At 44.3% G+C, this 17,178-nt stretch overlaps 1 protein-coding gene across 4 annotated transcripts in view; it reads left to right on the forward strand.

Moving 5' to 3' along the window:
• Positions 1 to 17,178, forward strand: part of LOC116429918 (uncharacterized) — a 383,306-nt gene that overhangs the window by 103,877 nt on the left and 262,251 nt on the right. For all 4 annotated transcript variants that reach the window (XM_076374295.1, XM_031983448.2, XM_031983449.2 and 1 more), the window contains one exon: positions 13,186 to 13,293. The gene's annotated coding sequence lies outside the window, so the exon portion shown is untranslated. The remainder of the gene's footprint in view (positions 1 to 13,185; positions 13,294 to 17,178) is intronic.

Below are 17,178 nucleotides of genomic sequence, written 5' to 3' on the forward strand. Positions count from 1 at the left end.
GGGCGACAAAGGGGCGAGGGGGCGTGCCGCGAACTTTCGCGTCGACTTTTTCGACGCCGAAGGTGACTCGGAAGCACTCGGTCTTCTCTCCTTCGAGTTCCTGCCTCCGAACTTTCGCATTTTTTCCGTCCTCCGCCACTCCTCGCCGGTCTCCTTTCCTCCTCGCTACTCGCCGTGTCACGGAAAAAACGAAATTTACCCGATAAACGGCACTCTCGAGCATTGTCGATCGAGAGCCCGGCTGTTGCGTCGCGATTGATCGTCTCTCCGAGGGAAAAAAGAGAATCGCCCGACGACCTATTTCTCGGATTTTCGCGCGGTGGGAAGGTATCGATGCTTCTGCGGCCGAGAATCAATTTTTAGCTGTTGGGGAAATAGAACGATACGTTTGGTTACAACTGAAATGTCAATCAAAATAATTGAGTGGCGTTTGGGCTTTGTGACTTCCGTCTTGTGTTTCGTTTAATCGAGACTCCGATAATCCGTAACACTGAGACTACCGAGTGATATAATTGACCTTTTGAAATGCCACTGTAGAAACTCCGAAAATCTTTCGATTTCTAACTAACTAAATTCTACAGTTAACTGGTTAAAGACTTTTGAAAATTTGGTCTCGATATATTGTTATCGCCTATGGGAGACAGTAAAGTGTTCTTGGCAATGATTGTAGGGAAGCTCGCTTAGACTAGAGTGAATTCTAATGCATTACATTTTCCGTTAGTATGTTCTATAAATGTGATTGTTTTATGTTAATTTAATTTAGTTAGTGTCTCTAAGAAGCACGGTTTTGTATCACATTTTAAGCTATCCAGTCTTCTCCAGAGAACGGACGTTTGGTCGCACTACGCGCGTGAACGTGTTAAGCTTTTGAGCCTTTTCTTTCCATTGATCTTCATGTTTCATTTTAAGTTCATGTTTGATTCATGTTTCATTTTGATTACTTCGATCGTGTACCTCTTCCCTTACAATACTGAGCGTAACCCCTGATGAACATTTTCAATCGGAACAATCAATCTCCAGACTAAAATCTATAGTCGACAATTGCGAAAGAGAAGTCAAAGTTCGATTCGCATTTCCATGAAAGAACCGAGCACATTTATTTATGGTTATTTGTCTGAAGCGAGAACCAGTCCCACGGGAATTCTAACCGCTCGTACACATCCATCTCGGTGTACAACCCGGGGAAAGCTTTCCTCTCTCCTAAAGGCAGCGCCCTCATTTTTGGCGTCGTGTAAAAACGTCGGCGAGTGGAGCCGAAACCGTCGCACTTGATCCTCGCATCGGGGTCGTCATAAAAAGACCGTTATCCGCGATCGATCGGTGTCTCCGCGCGCGTGAAAACCAGCAGAAGATGCTCGGCGAACAGCCGATTTCCCGGAAGCGTGACTCGGCACCGGAAACTCGCGGGATCCCTTTGATCGCGCGACTGATGGCGCGCACAATACGCTAATGGCTTTCACCCTACCAACGCTGAATACTTTGCTACCTGTGCTGCGTCTGGGCGCAGACAAATATTGAAACAACAATTTCGCTCGTGTTCCAGGTCTTTCGCGTTTAACGCTGCGTCTACCGGGCGAGTCGATTCCACTCGTTCCAAACTTCGCGAGAGAAATTACAGAAACCATTGTTTTTCTGCCACTTGTATCGACTTTTATCTCGTAGATTCATTTAACGTCATTGTGCATAACTATGACTTTTATTTTGTTTTTCCGAAAAAATGTGTTGTTTATAGATCAAATTGACTCGTGTTCGTAAATATAGGTATATAAAAATATCGGTAAACCTAGTGTTAACCCTTTGCACTCGAGGGGTGACTCTCAGTTACCACTTGATTTGATTTGCAAAATTATACAGTCTTATATATAATATCAAGCTTTGTATGATGCATCAATATATGGAATATTGAAATAAAATAACTTTCCTCCTCAATTCATATATCTTTCCTCGTTGATTAGTTTCAAAGAACGTCGTCCGTATCTCATCGAAGAATACTGAATATTTCTAGTGAAAAACTTTCGAGTGCAAAGGGTTAAGAATATTCACCGAATTTAGGAGCTTTTTCCACACATCTACCCATCTAACTTCTAATTCTTCAAATTCTTGAGAATACTAACATCATCAGTCGGTAAATCAATGTCCAACCACACAGAAATTTGTTCTACCATCGAAATCAGTTTAAGGAACCACTTAATAAGGAATCATTAATCGTACACGCCGTCTAACGCGATATCGAAGCGTCGGTCACCGGTGGCACGAACCTGTTAAACCATTACACGACAATACGAACGGCGATGCATCACCGAAAGACACGGGAGAGCTTTCTCGCGGGGCCCACGCCCCGAACACAATGACACGTAACATCGGCGGGCGGTCCACGGCGCGGAGGACGCGGAAACGCGCGAGACACCTCGCCCCGGGCCGCGCCTTTCTTAACGAGAGAGATTGAAAAGGTCCGTCCCCTGCAGTCGAGGCCGGCCATCAGCCGCGATGATAAATCTATACAGGAACAAGGACGACGTCGGAATCGCTGGCGTCGACGAGACGTTCGATCGGCCTTTTTGGACGCTTTTCAACGCTCCCCTTCGACCCGGCGGCGAAACCAGCGCCGCGCGGTGGGCGAGATCATCGCTTTACCGGTGAAAGGTCGGTAACGGTGAACTAGACAGGTCAAATGATCCTTCCCGATTTCTTCTTTGTAGAATCATTGACACGTTGAGCGCCGGCCCCACGATAATGGATTTTTAGTCTATCGTTTAATTGCTAATCTTACTTTCATGTAACATTTTAGATATGTACAACACGAATCCAAAGTAAAGTTTACAGAATCGAATTCCTTATTCTCTTCCCTAGGGTAGACATTTTTGTTTGATCGATGTTTAACACTAGGTTTACGGAACGCGCCAAATTGACGCATATTGGATTTTAGAAATATTATTTCGTAAATGTTTACGTCGATTTTGATCGATGCGATCACACTGACATGTACCCCAATTACCTACTATCGAATCTCCAGTTCCCACAATCTAAATAAACGAGCATTCTTTTAGGAATAATAGAATCAAGTGTACAATAAATGGCCGTAAACCTAGTGTTAAAAATGTATCGATAATCACCTATGCTCGCGTTTCTAGTAGTTGCAATTTAGCCGACGTTCGATGTGTTAACCGGTTAAACGCCACAGGGTTGAGAACTAACTACGATGTAGACGCTGCATCGCGATCGATCGACACGCCCTTCGAATCTACAGTTGCCTACAGTTGTCTACAGTATCCACAGAACGCAAATCTCGATAAATGGATTCTTCTAATTTGTAGAAGAAAGCACGAAACAGTCGATTTAACTGGTCGGTAGTTGGAGCGCTAACTCGGTCCCAGCAGTGGGATCGCAGCCAGCGGATTCTCCGGCGTTTCCGGTCTCTTCCGTCTCGCTGCTCGCCGGCTTCCTGACCTCTATTCCCGCCGGGGGCGGGCGCGTCAGGGCCTGCGTCGCCGCGCGTACCGTCGGGGCCTCGATTTAACGGAAACTGATCACGGCCACCGGGCCGGCGACAATAAAACCGTGAGCAGGATAAACGAGTGGAAGGGACGGCCGATTTATGGCCGACGCCGCGATCCTATACGGTTACAAATCTGCTCGTTTATGCGGGCGAGGGGATTTACAGGCACGCCCCCTACGTCGATTCGTTAAATTCGTTGAATAAAGTCGGTGTTTTTAGAGGAACGGATCGTCTGCTCTCGGTCGTGCTTCGACGGACCTCGGCCGAGGAGTGCGGCCTTTATGTCGAGTCGGTTGCGCGTGCACTGTTTCCTTCATTTTATTCAGCTCCGGAATTTTCCAGGAGAAGGAATATTTGCGATGAAACGATGAATCGGAAGCAAATCGCGTGCGATACATACTCTCGGATGTATTCATCTCGCTTCCGCGTGTTTTAGAACATTCTTTTGTCGTCGTGTATTAGATTCTGCGTGCGCGTGGAATACTCTAGATTCGTTGAAGAGGAAATCAATTTAGTTTGGAGTACAGTGGCTTAAGTATTTATTCGAAACACGTAGTGTCGTCTATTTTATACCATCATCCATTCCTATAATGTTGTTGATATTTTTTGAATGTGAGAAGATTAATGCAATTTTCTGTTTTGTCATTATTTGAGGAACATTTTAATTAGGTTTAAGTAGTATATTCTAAGTTAAGTAAGTTAGGTATATTCATCGTTCATCTGCACATCCATTTCTATAATGTTGTTGGTATTTTTTGAATGCGAGAAGATTAATGTAATTTTGTGTATTGTCATTATTTGAGGAACGTTTCAATTAGATCTAAGTAGCTTGAATGCTTGGAGATTCGAGTAGCTTGAAAATGTAGCTCGGAGGTTTAACCGTGATTGCATACACAGTTACCTACGAGATAATTGATTAGCTTCACTTGAAAGTGAGTCAGAATTGTCAGTAATTTCCTGAAGTTGGGTAAATATTTAGAAAAGACTCGATCGGGTTTCCCTGGAAATTCATCGGGCCGTTTCTCTAATTATCGGTGTAAAGTTTATAATTACTTCACTGCGAGGTAGAATCGCGATTACTCGTCGAAGGAACAAGGGCCGTTGCGCAATGCACCTTTCGGCTGACGTCAGTAACGGCGCAGTCCGGTGTCGGTGCAATATTCATTGCAACGAGTCGCGATTCGAATGGGTGCGCGCGGGAAAGGTTCCCCGGGAACTTCGAATCGAGACAAAGGCTGTGTGTCTCGGGAATGGCTGGTCCGATTGCATTCGATCGTGGGGCCTGTGCAGTCGGAGCGGTTCAAAGGAAGCCCGACATTAAACGGGGACAGGGACGGGTAAACAGGATCGAAGAACGAAACGATCCCGAAGTATCTCTCCTCGCTACATCGAGCTTTATTATCGTTTCGGAGCGCCGCGCGCTCCCGGAGATCCCGGTGCACGTGCAGGATGACCCTTGGAACGAGATCGAGCAATTATTTGCAGTTCCGGAACACCGGCCGGAATGTTTTGCTCGATCGGTAAAACTATCAGGCGAACTTTGCGATCATTGCAGCTGCGTTCGCGAGGAACTTGTTACTGCTAACTGCTCCGTTTGTTAATTATTGGGGTTAGATATTTTTAATACTGTGCACTCGATTATGTCCTTCTTTATCAATGTTTATTGTTATTCGATAAGATATCGAGGATATTTATAATTAACATAATGGACGATTTTGCGTACGTTAAGAGACTGAATTTGTTTATTTCAATGTTTCATGTGTTGACACAATCTACGGAACTTAATATTGAATTTTACTGAATTTTACTATTGATAATAACTTTGATTAATTAGAAGATAATAGACTTTTTTCTGGAACTGTTGAATTATTTTCACGTTTTATTTCGGCGAATCATATTTCACGACAAAGTGGAACACAATATTTTATTCTAAGACTCCGGCTCATTCTATAGGTCATAGATCTAGCGACAGACGACGCTTCAATATTAATACTTCATCAATTTTTTTCAAGGAATAGACGTAAGTAGCATAGGTCGTTGTCTTATCAGACGGTTAGCATCTTTTCGTATTCTGACGAATTCGTCTGCAGGTAGTATAGGTCAACGATTCGTCAGGCGTATCGTTCCTAGTGACGTGGGTTCGTTGGTAAGTGGTACGTGTCAACCGATTATCAGACAGATGGTGTACAGTCGCGTCACTTTGCTAATAAGTAGTACAGCTCAACCGTTTGTCAGGCAGATGGTATACAGTAGCATCGAACGATTAATTGAGGATTAATTTAATATTAAATTCAGTAATATTAAATATTACTGGATCTTGGGGAATGTAAAGTTCTTATCCATTCAATTCAATCATTCGTATCCTTATCAACCTACTCGATCACTAATCACTTCTTTGTTCCTAGGACTATCAATTCAAATTTCAAAGTCCTTGGAATCTGATATGCTGGTTAAAAACTTGTGCTTTTTCTGATTGCGACTGGTATGACGTATTTACAAGTATCTGAGACTCTTGGTTGCAAGTTCAATTTACTTAGAATAATATTAAAATGAAATAAAATAAAATGATATGAAATGATACAAAATGATATAAAATAGTGCTGTAAACACTTCCAGAATTTATTGAAAAATCTCTCAGAAATTATTTGCCTGGCTACCTACACTTCACTTTACGGCGCAGAAATTATTACTCTACGATATAAGGTGCCTCGCGATATATGCACCCAGTCGACCGTTTTACTTGAAAATGCGTGGAAAGTGGCTCACGATGATAACGGATTTTCCCGGCGCAGGGTCCTCGTCGTTCCTTGGTAAACGCGACGACTGGCCGGAAATGGATTAGCGAATAAACGGCGTGTGGCGAAGGGTTGTCGTTTCGCGCCAGCTTGCATACCATGGTTTTTCGCTGTCCCCCTCGACTCACGATTGTAATATTTTGTGCATCGAGGAGCCTTCCGTTCGTACTAATCTCTGGAGCAATCTGTAACGTATTTTTCATATTCGAATCGTTCAGAAGTGAATGCGGTTAAGTCCAGAAAAAAGAAATTGAGAAATTTAATCTTTTGGTTTCTCTGTATTATGTGTTCCATTAAAATTGACAAACATCGGAAAATATTAAAAAATCAACTTAACCTTTGGTCTCTCTATATTATTTATTCCATTAAAATTGACAAATATCAAAAAATATTAAAAAATCACCTTAATCGCATTGGTTTCTCTACATTATCTATTCCATTAAAATTGACAAACATCAGAAAATATTTCAAAATCACCTTAATCGCATTGGTTTTCGAGCGACTCATTCAATATTAGACAAAACTATATAAAATTTACAGTATTCTTGAAACCCTACTTCATCTTCTACAATTTTATTCTAATATTTTCGCGAATAAATTCATCTAATAACTTTCTAGGAAATATAGAAGATATCGAACACTGTAAAACCAATATTAAGCAACAAAAAACAGTATAACGTTTCCTCGAAACTCAATTTGGTAGTGTAAGATTTTTTAGAAATGCAGTTTAGATATTCCGTGTAGTCGTCGTGGACGGTAGTACAGTAATATTTGCTGGATTACAATTTCTGATCGGCTTATGCACGCCCCCGCGCGCACACCGGCGCAGTTTGATACCGATAGCGACACCGAGAACCCGTGCAATTGTCTCTCACCCGCGATCCGTGAACGTAATCATTCCGGTGCTGAATTCCGTCCGAGGATCTATCTCGCATTTCTAGCCACCCCATCGTCATCTGATCTACTGTTGGAAACACAACAGGGACAGCAACTCCGAATGTGTCCTACCAACACCCGCGAGTTATCAATCGAGTTTGTTTGACACTGGATCTTGGGGAAACCGTGTAAAGTTCTTATCCATTCGATTCGATCATTCATATCCTTATCAACCTACTCGATCACTAATTAAATATAACGAATTATTTCTATTTCATATTTTTACTCCGATTGCATCCTACTTTTCTCAGCTTAAAACACAATGTTCCTATTAACTTTCTAGGAGAAAGATATTTTCTTTTAATAAACAATAGTTTTACTACTTGCAATGAAACGACGAATCCGAATCAAATTTTTGCCATATCAACTTCACGTACATTCGGAATATTCTAGACTCCTTTCACATTAACGTCATTAAATATGAAAATCAATATTAGAAAATCAATTTATAGAATATTCCAGTAACGTAATCATTTATTCGAAAGACCAGTATAGTCTCGTCGTTCGTCTATCCCTCGCAACAATTTTATGTTATTCGAATTTCCTTCATAGTTTACGAGAGATTCCGCGGGTATCTAGTGGTAGTATCCGGTACTAAGCGGAACACACAGACAGGACGAACGTTTTCCACGTTTTATCGCCTCGCGGTCCACCGAACCCTGGCAGCTAACTTTGATCCGCAGTTCGCTAGCGAATAGTTCCGAAACCATCCGACTGGTCGGAGCATGATCTCGCCGGTGCCCAATGCGCAACTATAAATTACCGTTACTCTGATTCGGCCGCGAACTTTGCCGCGCGCTTGTTAGGAACATCCAGTCTTCTTATTACTTTACCTCTTCTTTTCCGGGCTGCTGGCTGCTAACGTATTTATCAAGCTACAATCAATTCTAAATAAACGATCTACTTGTAAGCTGCACTTTATGCAACGTATAAATTGCAGGAGTTGAGGATCCGAGGTAGTAAAGCAGGATCAATGGCCTTTGCACGCGAGATCCTCGAATCTCTGGTTAATACACCTACGATTATTTATTTTGCATTTGATCTCTGGAACGAAGACTATGTGCTTCCATACACCTGATAGTAACGAAGCACAGAATCTGTTAAAATTCCAAAAACTCGAAATGAAAGTTCGCACAAAGGACCATTCTTCGGCAAATCGTATTTGAACATTTCGAACATTCAGGAAACAAATCGAGGGAATTAATGTTTTCGCTTCTGAAATAATTATATAACTTATTCAGAAACTATAAGAGAAATTGTTTTCTAACCTAGAACAAACGAAGCCCCGATTAAATCCTCGAACCAATAAGAATGTTATATTAAGAAGCTATAAAAGAAAAAGCTTCCCAACCTAGAACGAACAAAGCTCCGATTAAATCCTCGAGCCAATAAGAATATCATTTATTCTATTAAAATTCGTACCAACCGTCCTAACTTCTGAGCGACCAATTTAATTAAAATACACGATAACAGCTGCTCCTATCTCACTACTACTCCACAATCCCTTCGCACCACAATTTCCCAAGAAAACTAAACCTTCCCACCGGAAAATCAACCGAACTCCCAATCCCACGGCTAAAACGGAACGCACCAACTAACCTCTGCAAGCCCCAATCCCCATCAGACGGTCGACAGACGCACGCGAAAATCAGGTGTCCCGACAAGCTGGCAAAGCCGGCGAGAATTCTCGCAACTCGATTGGCGGCGTTGTTGCGCGCAGGCCGCAACATTATCGCCGGCGAACGGTGACACCGATTCCACGGAGGAATCGTCGATATTCGCAGGTGGCGGATCACGGCCGGCTAATCCCGGCGTAAAGCCACATCATCCCCGGATCACGGTGGAGCGGGGACCGGGATGCCGAGCAAATACGCCGTGTGTCTCTGGGCTCCGTGGGGCCCGTAAGAGCAGCAGCCCGAGCCGCGCGAATCAGCGTTTACACGAAGATGACCGCGCGCGCGACACGGGAATGGCGGGCTATCGGGATCGCAAATTCTCGTGGCGAGCCGCGGCCGATCGTTTGAGCCGCGCCAATCACCCTGACGAACCGAAACACGACGGGCCACGCGTGTACACGCGCGTGTCCTCTGTTCCCGTCCGGTCGGCCGGATGCCTTGAAAACTTTCTGGCCGATTGCAGCCCGTTGTTGACGAGCGACACCGCTAATTGACGCAGTCGGCGACCGCCGTTCGCGGATTTCCTTTTTTCGCCCTCCTTCCCGCCCATTGGCCTCGACGTTCCGTCTGTCTGCTCTCTGCCAGCGGCCTCTGCTGTACGATTGTTTGCGCAACGTGAGCGCAATGGTGATTCGACGGTCGGGGCTTGTTGGCCTGCAGTTTTGATACGTAACTGGATATGGGTCGTGACTCGGCTTGGATTTCCGAGGTGGTTTCCGGATTTTAGCTGGGTTTTCGTGGGTATTGTTGGGGGAATGAGGATTCGGGTGTCTGTTTTAGTTATTGAATTAGCGTGGCGAATTGTTTGATGAACACGTCTGACGTTAGATTGAATTGATGGAACAGGATGAACGCAAATCGTGCATAGCTGAATCCGCTCGCAGTATTGTTGTAGTGTGTATCGGTTCTCGATTCAAATATCGTATTATATAGTATTTCTACTGAAAGGATTAACGAGAGACTACTGGAGATCATGGAAGGTAAATCTAAAACCAGTTCAACTGAGCTTTTGACGCATCTCTAACTCTAAGAGTGCGTCTGTCGAGACTCAATTTCTCTACAATTCATTTCACGCGGTTCCAAGTCGATTCCTTCAATGATTTCTCAAAGAAACATTTGTCTTTTCAATGACTGCAGAAAGACGTCAGAAATGAGTGACTTTGTCCGGTGGTTTCAGTGTCGCCTCTGAATTCTAATTGCTCCGCAAGCTGCGCTACTGTAAACGCGACACAGGCGTCCGCGTTTTCGTCCGGAATTACGTGTACCAGTTAATCTGTGAGCCGCAAGTTCGTATCGTCATCTATTCGTTGGAGGCACACACGGAAATCCACGTTGAATGGGTCCACGTCAGTCCAAAGTTCCGAGATCCGTCCGATTCGCAGCCGGCCTTCCCCGAAGGCTTCGCTTGCGTCGCAATTAACGAGCCGGGACGCGTGTCCGCGAATGCGAATAAGGCCTAATCATCTGAGGCCGGCGCGCAATGACCGTCCGAGCCGCCACGAGGCTGCCGGAAATCAGTCGATACCGGTACGCGTCGCGTCGCGTCGCGTCGCTTATCGCCGCGGGGGAATTCTTGGATCGCGTTTACGCCGGATACCCCTAATCGCGTTTGACATCTACATTTGTCGCGTAACAGCAGCCAATCACCGCGGCTCCGTCGTTTTGCCTGTTTCCACCGTTTGCTCGGCCAACCCTGGAGGCGACCGACGCGGGTCCTTGTCAAAACGGACCGATCGAACGAACGGATCGGGGAAATGGAGCACGCGAGGACTCGCTGATCACGCCACGGAATATCTCCGGGTGTTACGCTGAATTTTTAAGCGCTTGGCTCGAACGCGGCTGGAGATGTGGAAGTGATCGAAGGATCTTGTCGCTTCGAGTAATTGCTGCTTGGGGAATAAGGAAGGATTATTTTATCGAAACCAAATGTGATTGAGTAATCGAAGGATTTTGTCGTTTGGAATAGTTGTTTAGGGAATAAGGCAGATATGTGGTAAAGTGTGTTAATTTGTGATTGTTACTTTAGTAATGTTATGTATTCTCTGTTCTTGAGACACTACTTTCTAGATTCTATATAAACGAACACGTCTAGGAACGATAGAATAAAGTATAGAATATATTTTATAATTATAGTTAATCTATAGATTCTATAAACTAAAAATTCTTCACAAAATTCTGGCTTTTAGCAGTCTCGTTTCCATTCCTTTGCGCAGCGAATATAAAAGACTCGCATGAAATCATAGAGAAACCACCGGAAAGCATAATTCTGTAGGAATCTTTTGAAATGATTGTCGAAATGTCGCAGAGGACTCAGCACAATCGGCGGGTACGTTAATCGCGAGCAGAAACGGAATTCCGATAATTCGAGCGAAGGGCCCGATAGAGATCGCGTCAAACGCCGCGGACCCGAGAAAAATGACAAGGTATTACGGGGCAATTTCTGTACTTTCCCCTAATAAAATCCAATAATCCGGACGTGACGCGGGGATCCCTGCAATTTATCGGATCCGGCGAAATGAGATTCCCGAATAATCGGACGCCGCTGATCATCCCGAGCGTGTCGATCCGTCCGTCCGTGGCATCGATCGCCGGCAATCGCGGAATAATTCACGAGTCAAGAAAGTTTTTTTTTTTTTCTTCGGGGTCGGGTCATTTTTCATTTCGCCGCCGAGCCGTCGGCGAAAGTTCGAATTGGGTCGATCCGGCGTGAACGGGGTCGTGGATCCTTCGTGTCATCGACCGCTCGTCAAAATTCTCGCGAGCGTAGAACTCCGGCAATTACGTGATTAACACGTCGACTGTCGAGTCGCGACCGGCAGACATTTTTCAAAATGGAATTCATTGCTTTGACTGAATAGAGAGTAATTTCTGTTCCACGTTGTCCTGTTTTATTTGATTAATTTAATTATTCTGTGACTTATGAACCTTAACTACTTAAGAGTCTTTGTGTTTTTCTTTTTATTGAACGTAATAATTAGAAGATATTTAATTATTATATTATTGTTTGGTCTACTTTATAGAAAACTACGTCAGTCTACTTTGACTGAATAGAGAGTAATTTCTGTTCCACGTTGTCCTGTTTTATTTGATAATTTAATTATTCTACGTCTTATCAATCTCAACTACTCGAGAGTTTTTATTTTTTTACTTTTTATTGAACGTAATAGTTAGAAGATATTTAATTATGATATTATTGCTTGGTCTACTTTATAGAAGCATAAATAACTGCGAAACATATCAGGTCTAAAGTATCAGTATATTCTGTTATTAACAGGTAATCATATAGTAATATCGGCTAATTAGGGATAACCGTCAAAGGGGTAACCTCCAAACACAATAAACGACTCGCATTCTCCAAAGTTGACAGAATTTAAAGTGAGCCCACCGAACGAGATCAATTAATTTTAATAATAATCGAGTCGACAGAGCAGCTCGCTGCGCGACAGAGTTCATTTCACGGCCGCGGCCATTCTCGTCGCCGGCGTTATTGTCGCGAGGACGCGCGTATCCCAATGACGCCGTCGCCGATACACTGGCCGCGTTCGCCAAACACTCGTGCAATTAATTTCTCGCTGCGCAAATATTTAGACGTTGACGGCCACGCGTCGCGAACAATGGAGTTTTGAAACGCGGCTCGCAGAGTTGTTGTTTTCGAGGATGACGAATGAAATGGTGTTTTGTCTGCGATGCCTCGTTGGAAGGATGGCGGTAGTTTGATGTCTGACGGGAAGTTGGATTGTAAGTTGAAAAGTTAGGACGTTTGGACAACTATCGTGCAATGTTTAGAACTTGCGGTTGCTCCCTTCGCCATCTGTTTTCTTCAAAAAAACAGCGAAAAAGAAACAATGCATCGATTGTTCGGTTACTTTACTCTATTCCAGTTTCCCCTGTTGCAGAATCACTCTCAAAAATTCTTACGTGTCAACTATAAACATTGACCAACATAACGATCGAAATATTCAAACCACCGAGCACTTGAAACCATAGAAACTCTGATACCTTATTCTAAAACCCAGAAGAATCCCGGCTCAAACCGCAAGATTCCTCCTCGATCCCAAGAAAATTTACCAACGCAGAATAAACTTAACCCAATTCCAAGAGAATTCTCCGGCCGACCCAATTTTCAAAATTTTCATCTGAATGGCAAGAAAATTCTGTTCCGGCGCAAGAGAATTCTTGCCAAGTGCCAGCCAGACTCTGGGTCCCAAGAAACCTCCGTTTCGCCCGCAGATTTTTCACCCTGCCGGCACGCGTTCTGAAATGAAAGTTTCTTCTGTTGCAGATCGAAGCGATCCGAGATGTAGGCGAACCGGTCTCTCCCTCCGGATGCTCCATTCATCCCCGGGACCAGCGAAGGTCGGCCAGAGGAAGGAGTCAAAGAAGAATCAGGGTGAGTCGCAGCTTCCCTACCGATTATTTCCCGACGAGCAACACCGCCGACCAAGTTGGCCGATCGAGACGTTTGTCCTTCGAGTGGATGGAAGTTGCCCGAGCTCCGCGAAACTTTCTGGCGCGTCTCCACGGGCAAGAGTTACGCGGAAATGCGGGGAAAACTTGCGATTCATCGCGGAGGAGTGTGTGCCGCGTGTCAGCGACGCGAAACGATAGCGATTCGCGGATGGTAACGAGCGCTGCCTATTTCCTTGGTGGAGTCGGTGCCAGAGGATTTTCGCGGGGCAAAGGTCGTCGGTCATTTAACCTTTTGCCTACTGTTGGCGCCTAAAGGCTTGAAACATTGGTTTCTGTGCACTGTCGGCGCCCAAAAGCGGCCGTCAAATGTTATTGACAATAATCTGACGCGAGTGAATCTTCCGTCAATCGTACATTGTATAAGGTGATTAATTTAGGTTGGTTTCATTTAGTTCAGTGTTTTTATGGTTTGAATACACTTTCTTAGGAATACAAACGTTACCATTATCTAACGAATCGACAGTAACTCAGATGTACACGCAATAATCGTATCATTACTTATTGTTTCAACTTTCCATTATCATTGACTATTTCCCATTAATTCACTATTTCCTCTGATCAACTTCCGTCGAAGGTGATATACCCATTCCTCACATTAACCCTTTGCACTCGGAGGTTTCTTACTAGAAATATTTAACATTCTCCGACGAGGCAAATATTTTCTGAAACTACCCCGAGAAATCTCGCGTAAACCGAGGAACAAAACTACTTTATCTCAATTGTTGCATTGCGCAAAGTTTAATGGTAATTGTCATACTTCGCAATGTTTATTTACAATGCTGCGTCCAATCAATTCGCGACTGAGAGTCGCCTCTGTACATCAAAGGATTAAATACCGCAGAAAGTCCGAAATTATGTCTCCGAGCGTTATTCGACTGGCGTTACGTTGCTAAACGGTCGGCAGCAGCGAGCGCATGCAACGATGAGCCGGCTAGACGGCCGATGACCTTAACGCGTTACATCTCGCGAGTGATTCCTCCCAGCGATACGGAGACCGAGCGCCGCACGCCCCGGCGCGTTTACTCGGGGCACAATGGACCGTGAAATTGTTGGCAGCCCTCTTAATAACCGGCGTTATAAAGCGAAACGGCACTCGCGATATTTCATCGCTGTTAAATCGGCGCCGACGACGGTTTATACGTCTCCCGTTTCGGCATCGGCGAATAAAGAGAGCCGCGGCCGAGTGATTGATTAACCGAACTGCGCACGAGAGCCATTCTTCGTTGCTACCTTCCGCGAAGTCGCTCAGGCTCCCACGGTTTCATTCATTTCTTCGTTTCAATTCCACGCTGCCCAGGTTTCCCCGCGCATTGACCGTGTTCCGTTTGATTCGGTTTTTCCGGGCAGTCCCTCGACGCTCCGAGGAACATGCACTGCGAAATTGCGTGATCGCGTCCCGCTGTCTTCCGTACGTGGCTGTCGAGCTTCGAGTTTTCTGGGCTTTGAGTCGTGTCGCTCGAGGAGGAACGTCGGTTTCTCTAACGCATTCCGTGCCGCCGGAAATTTCGGTTGTATCTTCCTTGGTAAGTGCACTGATTCCTTGAATAATGGATTGAATTACTAAAAATTACTCTAAACAATAGATTTTGATATTATTGTCGTGTACCTTGTTTTCCACCGACTATGTTCGGTAGTTAAACTAGTACGTCGCACGCCGAATTAACTTTGTGCGAATTTTTAGGTTTGTGAAGTGGACTGTATTTACTTGTGAAAATCAGTGTAGTGACTCGAAATATGTTCGATGCTCTCTATTTGCTTGTTTGACTATTTGTTTCCAACTATGATTCTCGACTGACTATTCTCGACTGCTATTCTCGACTCGCTATTCTCGACTCGCTATTCTCGACTCCCTGGGCCTCCCAGAATCGTCTTCGACGACACCTCCGCAATGTCGTCTTCACGGGGGTGAAGACGTTCTGGTTGGCCCTTTTCGATCTGAAAATGGTTGTGGAAGGGAGACACAATCCCTTCCCTTCTAGTCTTCCTAGTTGCTAAAGTTAATAACTAATTCGTCCCGTTTGCAATCGCCGACCGTGGCAGGTAAAAAGCAAGAAACGCTTGGCCTTAGAAACACATGCTAACGGACGGGCAAGAGAGTTAAAAATACTGGTGACTGGACACCAGATGTAAACAATAGGCAAAGAAAATCTACAGCAATAATCGCGGGCCTTATGGGTTCAGGGATTTATGGCTGCCACGGTCCCTTCTCGTAATACCGTAAAGACGATTGCAAGTTGTGAACGGGACGAAGGCTCCTATTATTTCGAAAAAACTACCAAATGTACAATAAGCCGTAGCAAACATAAAAGGTGTATACAAACTAAAAGGTACGATGGTTTTAAGGGGTCGGACGAAACGTTAAGGCTGTAAGTGGCCTTAACAATTATTTCTTTAGGTTTTCGTTGTTTCGCGACGCGCACCGCTATTCTTTGACACATGTCTCGAATGTTTGCGGAGATATTCCACGGGCGAAACATTTGTCTCTAAAATTCAGCGGGCATTCGCAAATAATATTCACCCGAGCCTTTATCTCCGAAGTCCAGCGAGCATTCGCAAATATTCAACTGCTCGAACTGTTTGTCTCCAATTTCCAGCGAGCATTCGGAAATATTCGAAAACATTTGTCTCTAAAATTCACCCGACACTCGCAAATATTCAAGTCTCTCTAAACTCCAGCGACTCTCAACCGATCAACGAATATCTAAACTCCTAGCATCATTTATTATAACCAAACAAACGTTCATTCGTACTTTAATTTCATCGAACCGAGGGCAAACGAACATTCGCCCGGTGTAAACGCGCCATAACGCATCGTCCGGCATTAAACGGTCCGCGGCGCAATAAACAACGACCGGCCGCCGTAAATCGGATCGTTTTCGAGAGGACACACGGGTTCCGGGTGTTATCGTAATCTTTTATAGTAATTACCGGCCCGATATTTGCTTGTCCGCGTGCCCCGCGGAATAAATCGCCGGCAGGGCGCGGAAATAAGTTAGCGGACACCGCGTTCGCGTTATGACCAATTCGTTTTGCCGCGCAAACTGCGCCCGCGCGCCGCGGTTCCAGCAAAGTGCGTAATTAGAGGGAACGTGTACACGTGTAATCAATGCAATTGCTAGATAATGTAATCGACGTCGCGTGATACCGTGCGCGCGGGAGCCGCGCTCAATCGCGGACCGTTAAATATGGATGTCCGAATTTCGTCGTGCGCGGTCGGGATTACTCGTTCGGACATTAAATGAATTTGATCGAGCGATTTCGTTGATTAGAATCACGATCGGAACAGTGCGACCGTTTCCCTGTGCAACGTGTTCTCGTTCGAATTTCTGTTTTCCGCCCGCGATCCCGATTTACCGATAATTCATTCGTACGATCGATTCGGACCGATCGATCTGTGTTTCCTTTTTTAATGTAAATCGTCGGAACGCGATTATTGAAAATTTCGTCGATTCTTCGCGTAATTTAGGATATTTCGAATGGATTATTTCTGTTTATTTCATTTGGTATTGAATGAGGGTTAATGATTTATTTATGTATCTGTTTGATTCATTAAGAAATGGGAACATGCATGTGGCACGTTCGTTTAAAATTAATTTAGCAATGAAATTGATTGCCACACTAATAAGCGTATGTAACTTATCGGTATATAGAAAATTTGACTAAAAATATATATTCACCTGAATTTAATAGATTCCTTTAAAATTGATTGATTTATTCGATACTTATTTATCTTTTCAAGCAATTACATCCGATAGAATTATATTCCTCTTGAACACTAGAACTACCGTACCAGTCAAAATGTTTC

This window comes from Nomia melanderi, chromosome 2 (genome assembly GCF_051020985.1).
Source record: "Nomia melanderi isolate GNS246 chromosome 2, iyNomMela1, whole genome shotgun sequence".
In the NCBI taxonomy this organism is placed as follows: domain Eukaryota; kingdom Metazoa; phylum Arthropoda; class Insecta; order Hymenoptera; family Halictidae; genus Nomia; species Nomia melanderi.